At 34.3% G+C, this 18,635-nt stretch overlaps 1 pseudogene; it reads left to right on the top strand.

The window, feature by feature from the left end:
- The first annotated feature begins 505 nt into the window (after window positions 1–505).
- The window catches only part of LOC118835937, a 31,761-nt pseudogene continuing 13,631 nt past the window's right edge, over window positions 506–18,635 (top strand).

The raw sequence follows: 18,635 nt of genomic DNA, 5'->3' as shown, positions 1-18,635 counted from the left end.
CTGGGCATTTCAAGTTGAAATGTAATGTACATGTACAAACAGATACATATATCACATGTGGATATACATTTATGGCCATATACACACATCTATATATATACACACACATATGTATATATACATATATATTCCCATATATATGGGAAGAGAGGGCAGCAACAACAAACTTTGTGCTGAAATTCCCTTGGTTCTTTTTGGGAGTAGATGCCCCTTGACTTAGAAAAACAATAAATATATTGAGGTTCAACTAATAAAGTTATCATGTGGAAAGATTGGAAGGAAGTAATAAGGGCACCGATGGGAGTGGGGGGAGGGCGGCAAAGGGGAGTGAGTTTGGAAGACAGAGAGATAAGCAAAGGCTAAGAAAGAAAATACAGTACTTGGAAGGGAATGGATGGAGACAGACCTAATGACAGAGGGAATACATAGAAAAAATACACAGGGACGAGGGCAATGAGGCAGAGAGAGGAAAAAGCTAGGCTGGGGGAGACAAGGACTGATGCCAATGGAGACGCCAACAGAAGCAGCCTGGAGTCGGCAGGGAGGAACAACACCAACTGTAGAGGAGATATTTTATAGGAACCGGCGGTTTCAAATTTTCCGAGGTGCGTCTGTGCCTAACAGTTTTGAAACTTCCCACTTCTGAATGAGTATCTTCACAATCTTAGTCCAAAATGGGCCGAAGTGTTTCTTTATTTGTTTGCTAAATGAATAAATGGGGTAAAGGGGCGGAGGATGGGCCGGGCTTATTCTGTGTTTTATTGGAAAATAAAGGAAAAATTATAACAATACCGTTGGCATGGAAGGAAAACACAAAGGCATCCTAAGATGGTCCAAGGCTTCTAGGTATATGGAAAAAACTGAATATTATCCGACACGAAGTGTTGGTTTTCCCCCAAGCCCTCACCCACCCTATCAGGAGCAGTTTCTGTGAGTGTGGCAGGCAAGCAGGTGTGTAGGGCTAGGAGGAAGGAAATGCCTGGCTTAGCTTTTAGCGTTCCCGCTGCTACATTTGCCAACCACGGGTTAGGAGGAGTGACTATGCCCCCTTCTGATGTAGATGGTACTGACAACGTTCTGAAGGACACGAGGAGCTAAGCCTTGAACTCCTGAGGTATACAGAGAGCTATGTAGCAGAACGATTGGGAAAGTATTTTTTTAAATGAGTTTTAAAATGCAAAGGGGGATAGTGAGGTGCTTGTGCTTCCTTGAGACGAAAGGGATAAGGAGAGAAGGAGAAGGGAGAGTTGGGGGAAGAAAGAGAAGCAAGTTAAGGGACTGGGGACAAAAGGAGGAAGGAGAGAGAGAGAAAAAGAGAGACAGACACACACAGAGAGAGAGAGAGAGAGAGAGAGAGAGAGAGAGAGAGAGAGAAAGAATGATTTTCTGTTGTAGCCGCCCCCCCCCCTTTTAGGGGCTTTTCTAAAGTCGAAGAATGTGCCCTATGCCTTCCCTGGCAGATAAGGAAAAGGCCATCTGAAAAGGTACATCCAGACAAGACCTTGTGGAGCTTATCAGCTCTGGATGTAGTGCTAATATTTATCACTTGCAAAAGATGTCAGTCTAATAAAGAACAGAGACGTCTAAAGAAAGGAAAATCATCATCACAGATTGACCTTTGAAACCCTTTGCTGTTTTGACAGGGGTGTTCATCACACATACTCTCTCCCTTTGGAATCCCAATTATATCTGTTCATGCTAATGGTTGATTTAAAGTCCCAAAGGGAACTCCCATGTCTGTTGTGTTACTGTCTCAGAGTGCCTGATAATGAGACTATGGAATATTGTCTAAAGAATTAGCTTCTACCGTGAAGTGAGTCTGTGACTCTTGTGAAAGGGAGGGGGACGCCACCATTGTCAAAACATTGCTCCCCAAGCAATTGCCACTAACAGTTTTCCAGGTTTTGAGATGGTAAGAAGAGTGGCAAAAAAAAAAAAAAAACAAACTACACCTACCTGGAAAAAAAGGTCAAAACAAAAATTACTAGGTGCTATCTCCCAGGTTACAGTGTCAGTGGTGTCCTGTTGATTTTACTTTTAAATAGCAATTATAGTTATTACAATGTATATACATACATATATGTGTGTACATCCCTATGTAGATCAATATGTAAATCTGTATCTACACTAATTCTGCATTTCATAGAACTTTGGTCAAAGGATAATATCCAAAAGTCTTATTATAATGCATGCATGTTATATATGTATGTATATTTCTGTATGTATAATTTAGAGCACATTTTTTTTTCTTTTTCTTCCTTAAGGTTCTATTCTAAGAAATATACACTTGGACAATTGAGTTTAGCCTACAAAAGCATTTGCTTTGTTTTCTTTCTCAACAACAAACCTGCATGGATCCACCTTGAGTTCCATGGAGAAAAAGAATCCTTTAAGAAATATATTTGGAGAATTCTCTGCTATTTATAAAATGCAGATGGAAAAATTCAACCAGTAGAATCTCAGGCAGATGGTACTATAACCTCAGTACATAAGGCAGGAATGTCAGAAGGTAAAGCTGCAATTAAATAGATAAACCATTTTCATCAATATGCATGCATAAAATAGCATAAACTCATTTGAGAAGCTACTTATAAAATGCATTTTATGATATAAATGCTTAATATATGTAGCTTACGCAGTTTCCTCTCCCTACATATGCAAATTCATTCTATAACAAATATCCATTTTAATTGAAAAGGTAAATGTTAATGGTTTTCCTTTGGACCTAAGTTTAAATGTCATTTTCCAAATAGTACAGGAATTTTTAATGAACTCTTCATGTATGCTATAGTGATTTATGTGACTTAATTGTGGTTAGAGGTGTTTATGATCTCTAAATAAGAATCATAATATTCTCCAAGAAAATAGCTGTAACTCTTGACCCTCATGAGAAATTACACCATGGATAGTTCTCAAAAGACATTACGTTTGCTTTATGATGATCTTAAAGTATTTCTTCTCATAAACTGAGTATTCTTTTTCAATTTTTAAAAAGCGTACTTATAGAAAATAAGTTTTTTGTGTCCTTCACAAAAGGTCAGGACTATCAGAGCCCAGGTGGTTAATGCAAGTTTTAATGTTGTACCAGGGCAATAAAGCTTCTCCCACCCTCTAGGCATTGGTCCAGCCCATTACAGAAATTCTTCCACTGCCTTTGCTGTACTCTTTCTTTCTCTCTTTTATGGATGAAAAAGCACTGGCTAGGAATCAAAGTAAAGATACTCTAATCTCCTGCAACCTGTAGAGTGACTGTCCCTCAACCAGATCCAGCTGATGGGAGGAAGATAAAGTGCCAAACATTACAGAAAAATGTGTAGGTCTGCTTCAAGAGTCAGATTTGCCTTAAGTCCTTGAGTCATAGCCTTGTTTTTATGACCTCTCCCTCCACTGAGGTATAGATAAGGGACAACAAAGAAAAGCATGGTACATAGTTCCATGAATAAATTCCCTTCCTTTTGTTAAAACTTATTTTTTTGCTGATTTTATTTGTCTAATTAATTCTTAGTTAAGGAATAATGTTGTGAATTTGTTAAGGATTTCATCTCCATTTCTCTAAATGCCATAGCCTTATTCCATATATAATAGATAATTACTGTACAAGAGATGTGTCCTATTTTTTTTTAGAATTTAAAAGCTCTGTTATATGCTAATTTTACTGTGAATCCTGAGTTTTTAGATGAGGGCATTATAATTCAGAAATTACCATGATTTCTACTCTTCCATTTTTTTCAGATAAATAAGAACACTGCTTAAAGAAACATTGATTGCTGGCATTATGAACTTTTTAGCTTTTTACTTGCTTGGGTTTATTTAAGCGTATTTAAACTGTATGAGAAGAGAGATTTTTTAAAGTTCTTATTCTTGAGTAATGAATGATAAGGTTTATGCCATGTAAATTTCTCAAAATTCTTGCCTGCAATGTAATTCATTCATTTCTTGTCCTGATGCATGTGTACAACATTAACAGTTCTGTGACTTGCAGATTCAGTTATTTTGTACAGGGGCCCATTATTTTTTAAAGCTTCTTCTGACCTTTGGAAGCAAAGATCCTGGAATGACTTTATTACAATCATTATTATTAGTCACTTTAATAAAAGAGGCTTAAAAAGTGCATTTGATTATGAAATCCATTACAATTCGATAAGATTGTAAGTTCCATAAGGGCAGGCTCTGTCTTTTATTTTGTCACTATATTTCAAAAGCCTACCAAGGACTTTGCACACAATAAGTATTTAATAAATATCTTTTAAATTTGAATTGTTCAATAAAATACAGGTTCTTGTTTTAAAAGAGCTTCCATTTTAACAACAATGTTTCTAGCAGCTGTTATGGGGGTGAAAGACCAACAACAGCACACAAAAGGCTTCTAGCACAGGTTCTTTGATCTGCTTTTCTAATGAAAGCAACTTTGAGGGGTTAACAATCTTACTTTATTTAAATATACATATACCATTCACTTAGTTCAGGGGGAAAAGCCAGTAGCCTGAATTTAAGAGCAAATACAAACAGAGACAATTATGAACAGATCAACAGACAGATTTCTTTCCTACCAAATCACAATACAGAAAAATAGAGAAGCACCAACATCGGTGTTTTTCAAAGCCCAAGGGAGAAGGGGAGGGGGCTCCCTTCAACGGCTGCCCAGAGTCTCATCACCAACCCTCTTTCAATAAGTATGCCCCCAAAACAAAATGCCAATTTCAGATCTTACATACATGCCTCAGGGCCCTGGGGCACTTGATTACCTCAGTGCTGAGAAGCATTCAAACAAAAAAAGCAACAGAAAGTCCCATTTTGCTTGCCATTACATTTGAAAGGCAAGACTCCTCAAAAGTACCAGATTGCCTTAGCATTCCAAAAGAGAAAACAATAAAAAAAGTTCCACCCTAATTGTGGTTACACCATTTTAATATATAAATAAGTTAAACACCAAAATGTTTGCAAATACATGAAAATCATTCCTTTTACTTTATTATCTTTCCCAGGGGAAGCAGTGGGGCATAGTAGGAAGAGTGTCTGTGTAGAATCAGAGTCACTGGGTTCATATCTTGATTTTACTCCTTAGTACATGTATGATCCTGAACAAATACTTTTAACTTTCTGGATGGTGGTTTGCTTATTCTTAAAATGAGAGAGTTGGACTCAAGGACTTCTATGGCCTCATGCAACTTTAAATCTATGATTTAATCCCATGACAATTGCACCAATATAAACTGAACAAGTAATTGAATTATGCTCAGAGTGCTACTAAGGTTAAATGTATTTTATTACATTCGAATTCACTGAAATTATAAAATATACCTATGTTGTAAATGATATAGATGCCTGAATCCATGTAGGATTTTCCATAAATTTTAACAATAAATTCCATGAGTATATTGAATTAACTGTATCAGGATAGTTAGATAAATTACAGCTATTCCTAAAGAAATTATTTGCAACATTGATGCTTATTTTAGAGTGCTGTAGAAGTTAAGTATTTGTTTAAATCTTCATATATTCACTCAATTACCTATGGCGAAAGTTGCTTTAAAAAAAAACAAACTAGATTTCAGCATTTTATTTATCATTTTATACCTTTCTTACAAACTTAAGTCCAGAATGCACTCCTTCAACTAGATAGCTATATAGAAAAAAATGGAAGTAATAGATGGTTTATGGTTTTTGAATTTCGATAAAGGAAGAATACCATAAGTATTTGCTACATATTGTATGGAGGATGTCCTGTGAATCTGTACATGCTCCATTTTACATATACGTTAATAAAAGAGATGGGTATATAAATACATATATATACACATATATACATATTTACAAATTATTCATATTAATTAACCATCCATGTCAAGCAGTGGCATAGATAATCCAGGTATTTTGTTTCTGATTGTGGTTTTGTATATTCATTTGAGGGTGTTATGTACGATAATTTCAGAATTCACAAACCGTGTCATAAAATAATAAAGCTACTCAGTGACAGTTTGACTTGGAAGAGCTGGAAAGCCATTGAAGATTCTCAAAACTCTTCCATGCTTCCTATTTCATGCTTCATTAAAAGCACTAGCTCAGTCGGTCTTATTCATTGTTTGTCTCTTTTCTTCAAACGTTTCCTAGGTTGTGTTGGTACTTTGTTTCAAAAGTTTCTGTGTGGTAGGAGCTTAGGGAATGATGGAAAAAGAACAAGATATTGAAATGTATCAGTAATTAAATTCTATCATGACCTACTCATAAATCAAGTTAAAAATCATGGGACAGGGTGGGGGAAAGCAGAGAAGGCAGAGAAGGGGAAACTTCAGTACACCGTGCAGATAGTCATGTCAGAGTAATGGAATCAGAGGAGACTCCAGATGGAGGGGGGTGAAGTGTGAGGAGAAAGCAGGTATACATAATATCACATTTGTATATGTTTACTTATGTGATCCTCATAACAAGTTGAAGATGTGGGGATGGCAGAGATTACATCTCAATTTTACATAAGAGGAAATTGATACCAATTTCAAGTCTCATTCAACTTGAAAACATCCTTCACACAAATGCCAAAATGATTTTCCTTAGATACAGGTCTGGCCTATTGAATAAATTTAACTGGTTCCTTGTTAACTATATGATAAAATATAAAATTCTTTGGCTTTTAAAGTTCTTCATTCTTCCCATAACCCCACCCCCCTTTCCAATGTTTGTATATATTATTCTCCCTTCCATACTCTACCAACCAACCAAAGTATTCTTCTTGCCCTTTAGCATGTGGCATTCTGTATCCCAGTCTTGGTTTTTTTTTGTACTACTAGTTCCCCAATGGCTGTAATCCATTCCTTCAGTTCGCTAATAGAATCCCTCCTTTCATTCTGAGAGCAAGGTCTACTTACTGTATGAAGCCTTTCATGATTTCCTCTCATCTGCTAATACCCACCATCCCCACATACTTTGTTTTGATTCTGTCTTAGCCTACATAGACCTCTGTATTATATCCCCCAATAGAATGTGTACTTCATAAAGACAGGTACTATCCTTTATTGTTCTTGTATCTCTAGTTCACAGAGCAGTGTTAGTAACCTAACAAGTGCGTATAGATGTTTGCTGATTAAGTGATTTATCCAAATAGTCAGTGAAATGAAGATAAGTCTCTCTATTCTTAGCCCACTACAGCACTCTGGCTCTTCTAAACAAAAACAAATATTCCATACAACCCAATTTAATTTGTGTCAATTAAAGTCTGTGGGTCTGTGCCCTCGAAGTCTCCTAGAGAAGTAACATATTAGCAACTTAGAACTCTATTAGAGGAAGAGTGCAGAGAACACTGGAACTAATCAGGATGATTCCTGCCTCACACACGAATGAGCTGACCATAAAGTCACTTAAGTTCCAAAAGCCTTTGTTTCCTCCCTTATAAAATGAGGCAAATGATACTTGAATTAACTTGTTCACTATGGTGTTGTGAGAAAAATGTTCTATATAGTCTAAATCAAAGGACTATAAATATACATGTATACAACATATACATGCATTATATGTACATATATACATTACATAATTATAAATAAATGCATGCAGGAAAACACTATTTTGTCATTCTGTTCAGGTGGGAAGCTTTTTCCCCTCTAAATCCTGGAAGCATTGCTGGGATTCAATGTTAAAAGAAAATGTACTTTCTCTTTGTTGGGACAAATGTTGGCTCCTCAAAAATGGATGAGAAATAGGGGAACGTATCTCAGCCTTTCTCTTTGTAGCCATTTGAGACATACTATTTTCAAAAGGATGTCACTTGTCTCTATTTAGAATTTACCTTCGGCTGTAGAAGCATAGTTATGTTCAAAAAAGCTGTAAAGCTGACATTCATTAACTTCTTAACTTGATCTTAAAGGGTTAATAAAATAACTGTGAAGAAGCTGAGGGATAGAGTATGACATTCCTTTTCCTGAAAGGAAAGACTATAAGTAAACAAGGTAACTGACGTATGTCCCAAGTACCCATTCTTCCTGTAATTAGATTTTATCTAGAGGATAATCATACTAAAGTTTAATATGTTGGTAAAATTGTCATACTCTAATCTAAACCATGTCACTCTTCCCAACTCCACTATTGCAATATTGTTCGATATTTTATGGTATAATATCATAAAGGAAATACCTCATTCTAGGCTGTACATCTGACCCAGATGGCCCGCTTTTGAAGTAAATTTGATTGTAATGGAGAGTACTGCTCAGATCAGAATAGGTCACTTGAATGCTGTGGAATAAAACTGTGGAGTCTTTGTTCCCTTTGAATCATTCATATTTGTGTCAAATTAAAATTCTAATGACAGAGTTTTATGCCATACTGGGCACACAGGCTAAAACTTTCTTAGAGGAAAGAGGTTGCCCTTTCTTTCTTGTATTTTACTATGCTTAGCAGACTGGATTACTTGCATTTTTGAAAAACAAGTTCTCAGAATAAGTCTTAATTGTTCTTATATGAAATAGTATAATTAAAAGTGAATGTTGTAATAATCCTTTGGTCGGGTAAAATATTTCAATTTATTTCAAACAGGGTATCTCATTTATCTCTTCTACCTCCCCCATTTCCCAAACTACCATAGGCAACTTTGATCCAAAGAAAAAAAGAAATCTATGTAGTAGAAATTATAACTGAATTTGTGAACCAAATCTTGTGTTGTAGTTTTCTTATCTTTATTTCATTTTTAAAAATACAGAATAGAATTTTTTGCTTAGCAGTTCATTTTGTTCTCTATTGCTATAATTCAAGGAGAATGTTATAACTGTCATTTGAAGCCAGTTTGAATAAGGAATAGTAAGTTCTTATTAACTTAAAGTATTAACTTTTCTTATAACAAAAATGACTTTCTAGAAATATGGTAATAAATGACTTCCAGTAGTTGCAAGCATTCTTGCAAGGTATGCTTGGTACTTTTTCCCATGTTGTTTTTACTACTAGTTGAAAATGACATGCTTCCCCCCTCACATTTTAACAAAAATGACTGAGGACAAATATCATAGTAGAGTTTAGTTCAGCTTGAGACTTAACAGGAAGTGTAAAGCTGGAAATACGAAAAACTATTTTAATATTCGGGCTTCTTTTCAATATATTTGTACTATCTGCATAATCCTAATATGAATACACTTTCCACACAGCTTGAAATTGCACAAATTTAGTCCACACTAATCTACACTGAGATTACTATTTACTGAAATCAGTTACTTAGTTGTCACGAGGAGCCTGGCCTTTTCAATTCTAAATTTATGATCCTATGAGCTTATGAACTAGATATTTAATAGAAATTCTCCAGTGTTGCTGATTCACTCTGGATCCTTTTGAATTAACACAGTCACATTATTTTAGGAATTTGATAAAACAGGATTAGTAGTTCACTTTCTGATTGAAGTAGTGGGTGGGTGTGTGCGAGGGAGACACAAATGTAGAGACAGAGAGAGGTAGAGACAGGAACAGAGAAACACAGAGAGAAACAAAGAAAGAGAAATACAGTCAACATTTAATGATATTTTATTATACTTTTCCATCATGGGAATATTTTTATTATACTTCATGAAAACAAATCTTCTAACTCCTTTGCAATTATTCCTGAAGCAATGGGCAAATATTTAGATCCTCATGGCTTCCATATGTAAAAATACTGCCATTTATATAGCAACATATATAGTGACTGAAAGGATCAGATGATCATTTCTACAATGGGTTGTTCAATCAACAAATATTCTGGCTTCAAAAATGATAAATTTTAGACTATCAGGCTACCAAATGTGAATTTGAGGTTTTTTTAATATTAGCAGAGGCATTTGTGATAACAGACATAAAAAAATGACAACATTGAATCCTTTTTCATTAATGAGCAAGTGACGTCAAAGTCTTCCACTGAGAGGACAAATAATGAGTGAGTGGGAAGAGCAATAGTCATGGGGTCAAAACACCTGGCTATGAATTCTTCCTGTGACACCTAATAGCTATCATGGGCAAGTTGCTTCAGCTTTGTGAATCATAGTTTCCTCATTTGTAACACGGGGATCATAATTCTTTCCTTGGCTACTTCATAGTCATTGTAAGGAAGGTACTTTGTAGACACTAAAGGTGCTACAGAAATGCGAGCTATTATAACCATACATGAGTGTGTTTGCTATAGTTGTACACTGAAACTGGATAGGTGAATGAGGAAATGGACTTAGGGGAATATGTGGTTCTTTTTTATATTGAGGTTTAGAGATTTGTCATACATAACCCTCATACTCAGAGCTACAAGCATTGACAATCTTTAACTTCTTAGACTTGTGCAATTACTCCTCTTGTCTTGGTATCTGCTCTCTGTATCACAAATAATTGTGCAGTTAGAATGTTACACCATCTTCGTAGAAAAGATGAAATGGTGCCTACCTAAGTGCTGGTCATGTTCTTTTCTTTATTGTTTAAGGTACTCACGATAAAATTGGCAATTTCATTTAATGAGTCGTTCTGCTAAAAACAGTGTTTTGTCTTGCAAGTTTGCAAGTTAAATAGATTTTTTTTGAAAATGGCTTCCCAATTAAATCATCTGGTATATGTTTTAAATTGGAAGCCAAATACTTGTTAATATTGATAAAAATAGGGAGAAATAAAATCTTGTTATATTAAATAGAACTTTTCTCTGACACAAATTACATAAATTAAATATTTCACTTTCTTACAAATGTCTATTAAATTGAGGGGAAAGAAATTTAAATTTGTTTTCCCAAACTCCTATGAAAATTAATTTTATATTGATAAAACTGAGATTCCTTAAGAATACTGCTTCATATTTTGTGACTGGCAACTTTTCCAAGCCATGTAGGCTCAGACTCTAAGGGACCTCAGAGGTTTCTCAGTCCAACTTGTAACACATATATGAATTCCATCTATAGTATCCACAGTTATCTAGCCTCTGCTTAAGGATCTCTCTAGAGAAGTATATCATACTTCCTTATCCAGTGGCCAATTCTGTTTTTAGACAGATCCAATTGTTTAATTTCCCTCATACCCATTTTTATTGAGCTGAAATCTGCATTCATTACTCATTAATGTTAATATTGCCCTCTACCCCAGATCCAGAAAAAAATAACCCCCTTTTGATATGGAAACAAAAGCAATCTTATTATCTATAATGTTTACCTCTTTCTCCTAATTCATCATGGGGCTAGTTATAGGATGCAATCAAAGGTTTTTTATATGTTAATCCTGATATGAATCCCCACTGTTGCATTTTTTATCAAAATATTTTAGCTCATCTTAGCTTTCCCCAATTCAGTGACACTGTATTTTTCTTTAATAAATCCATTTCCAATATATAAAACTTTCTTTCATATCATCACCATGTTATTAGTCTTCCAAAATCACATGACTTGGGGTTAGGTACTATCAAAAAAATACAAAAAGTTATTTTACTTTTCATCTGCAAGAGTTAATTTTAGTGAATCTTTTTTTAAAATCCTTGTATATTCTTCATAGTTATTAGGTGAAGAAGAAGGTATGTTTAAAGGTTAATATGAAACTTTTATTTTAGGGAGAAAGGTAACACATATTATGCCATTAAAATAAAACTCACTGAATTTAGTGATAAATGCTTCAAAATTATTGTATATTCTTCATAGTTATTAGGTGAAGAGGAGGGTATTCTTAAAAGTTAATGTCAGAGTTTTATTTTAGGGAGAAAGGCAGCACATACTATAACCACTGTAAAACTCACTGAACTTAGTTATACATGATTTGGGCCATGATTCTGATACCTTGCTGCATGGTCTTAGAAATGACTTCTCCAAATCTAAGTTTCTCTCTTCATCAAATAAGAATAATACCTGTACTATCTAAGGGAGTTATTGTCAACATCAGATAAAATTATGTTAGAATAGTTTGTAATAGCAAAATCCTTCACAACTATCACTATATGTTTCAGGAGACATTATTTGACCTACAAGACAAATTAAAGATTTAACAAAGGATGCTACTCTGTTTTGGCAAATTCTTTGATGATTTTCATAACTAGGAAGTTCCCTATAGCTTAAGAAAGCAATTCTTTTCTTGTATGTTATTTATTTTTATGTGTTAATTCTAGATGTAATTAAATATGTAAATTACACTTAAAAGTGGCTGGATAATTGTAACAACAGTGCCACTTGCTGCTACTGTGGCTGTGTAAGTCCAGTAACACCAGCACACAGGAGAGCATCTACCACAGGTTCTTTGATCTGCTTTTCTAAGGAAAGCAAATTAAAGGGGTTTACAATCTCACTTTAAACATACATATAGCATTCATTTAGTTCAGGGGGAAAGTCAGCACCCTGAACTTCAGAACAAATACAAACAGAGAAAATATAAACAGAGCAAATAACAGAAATCAACAGACAGCTGTCTGACCAAAGCTATACATACAAAGTAACCAGAGTTTTCTGGGTTTTCAAAGCCAGGGGGCTGCTTAATGGCTACCCAGAGTTCCACACCAACACTTTTCCAATGAGTGAGCCCCAAACAAAATGCTAACCTCAGAGTATACATACATATATATGTGTGTGTTTGTGTGTGTGTATGTGTATATGTGTGTGTATATATATGTATATACATATATGTGTGTATACATATATGTATGTATATATGTATATATACATATAAATGTGTGTGTGTGTGTATACATACACACACACTTCTTCAGGGTCAGAGAGCTTCACACCTCTCAAGGGCTTCACACTTCTCAAGGGATTCACACCTCTTGAAAGTTTCACACTTCTTGCGACCTAACTAGCAAAAGGGTGTTTGCCTTCCTACAAACAAAAGCAAGACTCAGTCAAAGGCACCTGATTGCCTTAGTGCTGAGAAGTACTCCAAAGTAAAAGACAACAAAAAGTCCCACTTTGCTTGCCATTACAGTAACAAGTATTTGAAGTTTTTTTTTTCTCTCTGAATTATACTAACCTATGTATCCTTCCTCACTGTTTTATATCTGTTTTTACCATTATAATTGGAAGTATACCATGCATACATATTTGCATTTATCTTTAAGATAAAAAGTATTATTTATAAATTTATGTATACATTTTCTTTAGTGCTCTAATTTTCATGGGTTCTTTTTTCTCTGTATTTAAGAATACTTATCAACATCTGTTTTGTAAAAAGATTTAATAAACATTAATAAATATATTTTTCCCAAAGGACATGTGTGATCTTCATAAACAATGCAATGTTAAGCCTGTTAACTATATAGCATTTTTCCTCAGATGAAGAAAATATTTGGAAAAATGTCACATGAAAATAAAACAATATTTGGCACATGATTTGACATTCCATTTCTTTTAGTGTTTAGAAACCAACAAATATAATGTGTGATATGTGTGTGTATGTATATATATATGTATATATATATATATATATATGTATATATATATATTTCCCCTTCAATCCTAATATTAAAATCAGACTTGGAGAAATTCTACCCTCAGTTTTAGTTACTTGACTTAGAGTAATATTTATCACATGTATTTCAGAGAGAAAAATAATTATCTCTACATGTTTGAACTTGTCTGGGGTAAAATAACTACTTTGAGTAAATTTACCACAAAATGAGACTGCATTTCAATGGATGCTTTCAAAATTCTTAGGCAGTATATAGTAAACCTGGAGGGTAAGATGCAGAAAATATTTATGAGATTGTTCCCCTCCCCCTCCTTTTTTTCTTTTTGTTAATTCATTCTACTCTGTAATATAAGTAAAATCTCTGAAAGTGCCTTAAAATGACAGTTACTTTTATCTAAATCCAAAGGAAAAGTGAGTATATGGCCAAAATAAGATACTACTGAATTAAGCTATTAGTTTCTAAATCTATGGATTAGTATGAAATTCTGCTCTTTGTTGAACATAAACTATGACAAATGGGATCTACTGGAAATATGAAATATTTAAATCTTAGATGCCTCTTTAATGAATGAGTATGTTGCATACAATGGTATGTTTTATTACTTCAAGGGAGTCCTTAGGTTATGCTACATAGTAACATTAGTTCTTGCAATTAAAAGAAAAAATTTCTTAAATATTAGATTACAAATCTCTGTGGTCAAGACTTCTCAAAGGAGTACATGGGTGGTGTTACATATCATTGTTTTATGTGTCTAATCAACCAATCATTCATGAACTAAAGCTAGTTTGATATTTACTTATTATAGTGCTTTAGGAATTATGTCAGGTACTGTGAGAATGAATTGAATTTAGGCAATATAGAGGTAAGAGAAAAGAATTATAGGTGATTGAGGACACAGAAAAGTAGAGATAAGAAAGCTATGAAAAATAGGAAAAAGCAGTTGCCAAATGACACAGCAAATATTTGGAAATATGTTTGGAATCTCACTGAGACATAACCTCTTCTGTTCACAGCCACATCACCCTGAAGTGATCTTTCCTGCCCCTGAAATCTTGTGACATACACACACACACACACACACACACATATACATATACATATATATAATATTCATTATTTGTACATTTTAATTACATTATTTCTCTTTACATGTTTGCATTTCTCCATTTGGCACCTTCAAGTAGATGCCAAACTCCTTAAGGACAGGGCCCTAGCTTACTTTGTAGGGATTATAGTACTTAGTTTTATCCTGAAAATAGTAGAAGCCCAATAAGTAAATTGTGCTCCTCTAATTAATTTTTTAGAAGTCTATATTCCTTTTGTGACTACACTGATTTATTTTTCAGGCCATTGGAAATGGGTATAAACTTATTTTCGTGGTTTATCCTCATTCAGATCTATCTGATGAATGATCAGAATATTGTCCTGTGAGAATTCAGACATTAGCTTCTAAATCAATGGAATAGGTAGGACTTGAATTGCTTTTAATAAAAAATATTTTAAAATAATGACTATGATAGAGATCTTTAAATCCCTAATCCTCACCAAGAAACAACTTCCTCTTAAATTGAGTAATTTTAGTAATGTTAATCATCACCATAACTATAGGTCAAATACCATCATTCTGAGTGGCACATTCCATATAGCTCACAAGCTGTTCATTAATTTGGGGGCAGACTATATAATTTTGATTCTTTCTGGGGTTCCAAACTAACTTTGTCTTTGAAATATGGTTACATGCACTCACCAGCAGAACACTTTTAAATTAAAGGGACTAATCCTTTTTGAACATTCCATTGATTCCAGAGACAAACAGCAGAGAAAAAATTACCTTGTTTAGGTCTCAATCTCTAAATGAACTGTCTTTGGCTAAATTTTACCAAAAAATGCCATTATTTATCTCCAGACTAATTTTAACCTCATTTCAATGAAATGTCTTCTTGGAACTCCAGACAAAAATAGATTACTTGGCTCAACTTCCTTCCAAAAGAACACACACACACATACGTACACACACACACCTGGATTGACAATGTGTTGTTTCATGGCAGTTTTTCTCTAAAAGATAATGAAACTGTCCTCCATACAAAATAAAAAAAGCCCCCAAGAAAGTGGTATTAAGATGTTTCACTTATGTGTTTTCACTGACAGGTCAATTTATATTCTTAAATAAATGAGAAAAACACAACCTTAAAAAGATTATATAGAAACCACTACAACATTTGGGAATTTATAATTTAGCCAGGAGAGAGAATCAAAAGCTACAATAATAATTGTTCTGTTAGAGGGGTAGCTTTGGAGGCAGACATGGAATTGGATTCCCATTTCTAAGGCTTTGTGACAAAAAAAGCACAGTAACGAGGGGCAAAATAGTCAGCTTGGGAGAAGGACAGCTGAGAAGTGTTCCATGTAGCCTTGCTTTTGGCTGGAGTCTTGTCATAGCATAGGTGTAAGAGCAGTCAGACCTGCACATGCTCTGAAAGTTAATGTCACATTTATCAAATTTTTGAGCTTCTTTACTCAACAACTCTGAAGTGCTGTGCCATTCTGACTGATACGTATGCAGCATGGTTACTGGCTTCATCATGGGCATTTTTAAGTTTTCCAAAAGCAGCATAATTCCAAGGGATGTCTTTGGCAAGAAATCAGCAACAACATAGAGAATGCACTTAACATACTATCTTAAATCCATCTGTATTAGAATTACATTTTCAGTTCCACAAAATGCAGTTTAAAACTTAGAATGATTAATAATTGCTTTTAAAATTCTGAGGAAGCCCTAAAGTGTCAAAAACAGAGGCAAAATGTAGTCCTTTAATCAATTTTTCTTCAAAATGAATATGAAGAGAGACAGAACAAAGGGATATGTAAACATTAAAGGGTTTTTTCCATATTGCATGAATTTTTAAAATTTTATAAACTTGTCTTTAAGTTTTATCATCATGCTTTATATGATTCCATATAATTGATGCTGAAAGAATGATATTTGTTATTTTTTTTGCTTTGTAAAAATATTATCCTTTTTTCAATTACCCAGCATTCTTTTTTCTTCCTCCCAAATCTCCCAGCCCACCTAAAAAAGAGAGAAAGAGAGAGGGAGGGAAAGAAGGAAGGAAGGAAGGGAGGGAGGGAGGGAAGGAGGGAAAAGGAAGGAAGAGAGGGAGGCAGGGAGGAGGGGAAAAGGCACGGAGAGAAGGAAAGAGGGGAAGTGGGAAGCAGGAGAAAAAGGAAGAAAGGAAGAAATGGAATAAGGGAAGAGGAGAAAGAGGGAAGAAAGGAGGGAGGGGAAAAAGAAGTAGGGAGTGAAGGAAGGAGAAGAGAAGGAAAGAAAGAAGAAATCCACATAAGCACAAAGCAAATTTCAATAAAAAGTGCTCTTCTTATTCTTATTATTCTATTATAATTCTTTTCTGAGCTAGGCACTATTCTTTTATTAGTTTTCTGAAACAATGGTTGATCATTTATTTGAGTAATATTATAAAGTATTTCAGTGTTCATTTTTCTTATATAGATATTATGCTATATATTGTTATATGCTACACTATATGTTATGTTACAATATATACTGTTTTTCTGCTTCTGCCCACTTCACCCTGAATCAATTGATCTATCTTTCTTATCTACCTTATCAATCTTTGAAACTATCTTGTTGCCCATTTTTTAGAGTACAGCAGTTTTCCATCACATTAATATGCTATAATTTGTTCAACCAATACACAATTAATGAGCACTACTTTTATTTCAGTTTTTTCCTACCACAAAAAAGATGCTATACATATTTTGTACATACACAGTGTCCCAAAAGACTTAGTTCACCTGTAAACTGTAATGGCTTATTCATTATTGATTCTTGACTGATACTTTCCATTTTTATTTCTATTTAATATGCATATTTGTGTTGTTACTTTTACCTTGCAATGCTTAAATAGTATAAATTGGAGGATAATTATTTCCTATGAATTGGAACTCAGAATAAGGATGTCTTCCCTAGCTATTTTGAATGCTTGCTTCATGCATTTATTGTATATGAAAGTAATTTTTAAAATCTTCAGTAAATGTTATTTTTATAATTATTGTCATCAACAAATTCTTGGTTTACAAGCAAGAGCGTTCATTAGTGATGTAGTAAAAGAACATATGTAACCTATTTGTCAAGGTATATATAAACTAAATTATACTGCATATCCCTTTATATATCATTCCTTTAAGGGTGTTTTGATATTTTCCACACTCTCTATTTCTTCTTGCCATGAACCTGAATACTCCCACACCTTCCCATTATACTACTACTTATTTTTCTCCTATCTTTGGTAATACACTTTAAGTTGTAGGAACATCTACCAGTCATTACATTCATAATTTGGCTTTCAACCATTCATTTAACAGATATTAAGCACTCACTGTCGTGATAGCACTGCACTAGGTGTTTGGGGTACCTGTGATGAATATTATCTCTCAGTTGGAGGAGAAGAAAGGCTATAAAATGAGCAGCACTTCATTAAGACTGCCTACCACCTGATTTCCAGTTTATTTTGCATTATTCCTCTTCAATATACTCTACATTCAAGCCAAGATGACCTACTTACTGTTCTCTAAACCTAGTGCTTCATCTCCCACCTCCATGCCTTTGTACACACTTTCCCCATGCCTGGGATGCACTTCCCTGTCATCTCCTGCTCTTGGAATCTTTATCTCTTTCAGAGCTCAGTTCATGTTCCTTTAAGAAACCTTTCCTGGTGTTTCTGGTTGTTAGTTCTCACTCTTTCTCTTCCTCGTATTATTATGTATGTTCTTATATATTTATATATGGTATCCATTCTTTCAGTTGACAATGAGCTCCTTGAGGCCAGATGATGTTTTCTTGTTACCTTTTCCTCTGTACCCTTAGTGTCTAACATGGTTCCCTGCCTTATGCATATCAACAATAATAATAAATAAAAGTGTGTGCTTCCACATCTACATGAACAAAAAGGACTTTGGTCCTATGGGCCTGGCAAGTCCAGCAGGTTCTCAAATGGGAGTAGGCAAGGGGTTAAAAATATTGTAAGGATTATTACCCTAGCAGCAGTTTGTAGGATAAGTGGTACTCAGAGAGTGTAGAGGCTGGGAGATCAATTAAAAAGGTTAGTTCAAAAACCCAGCATAGAGTGAAAAGACTTTGATTAGGGTGATAGTATTGTTAATGAAAGGAGAGTTTCTTTTAGAGTTCACTTCATATGCCTTCACTTTTGGGAAACCTTTCCTGATACTCTTTCTTGGCTTAAGAAAGAAATAT

Source organism: Trichosurus vulpecula, chromosome 1, assembly GCF_011100635.1.
Source record: "Trichosurus vulpecula isolate mTriVul1 chromosome 1, mTriVul1.pri, whole genome shotgun sequence".
NCBI lineage: Eukaryota > Metazoa > Chordata > Mammalia > Diprotodontia > Phalangeridae > Trichosurus > Trichosurus vulpecula.
The sequence above is the reverse complement of the archived record's forward strand: the minus strand, read 5'-3'. Positions and strand labels throughout refer to the sequence as shown.